At 59.8% G+C, this 351-nt stretch overlaps 1 protein-coding gene across 1 annotated transcript in view; it reads left to right on the top strand.

The window, feature by feature from the left end:
• The window catches only part of PKD1L1 (polycystin 1 like 1, transient receptor potential channel interacting), a 76559-nt gene that overhangs the window by 50739 nt on the left and 25469 nt on the right, over positions 1-351 (top strand).

Below are 351 nucleotides of genomic sequence, written 5' to 3'. Positions count from 1 at the left end.
TGCATTTGCCAGGCTAGGGCTGGACGCGGGGTGTGGCCGGGCCACGGAGCTCATGGGCCAATGGGGGTGGAAGGCTAGTTCAGAATGCAACATGCTGTGACACGGGGACAGGGGGCACCCCTGGGACAGAGGAGAGCAAACATCAACAATGGGAGCATCCAGGAAGCTTCTAGAAAGAGATGAGGCCTGTCCCAGGAACTGAAGAAAAAAAAGCAGCGAACACACAGCGTGTACAGTAGCCCTGTCTGCAGCGTGTATAGTGACCCCGTCCGCAGTGTGTAGTGACCCCGTCCGCAGCGTGTACGGTGACCCCGTCCGCAGCGTGTACGGTGACCCCGTCCGCAGCGTGTA

Source organism: Pteropus medius, unplaced genomic scaffold (genome assembly GCF_902729225.1).
Source record: "Pteropus medius unplaced genomic scaffold, Ma_sr-lr_union100, whole genome shotgun sequence".
NCBI classification, from domain to species: Eukaryota; Metazoa; Chordata; class Mammalia; order Chiroptera; family Pteropodidae; genus Pteropus; species Pteropus medius.
This window is presented reverse-complemented; position numbering and strand designations above follow the sequence as displayed.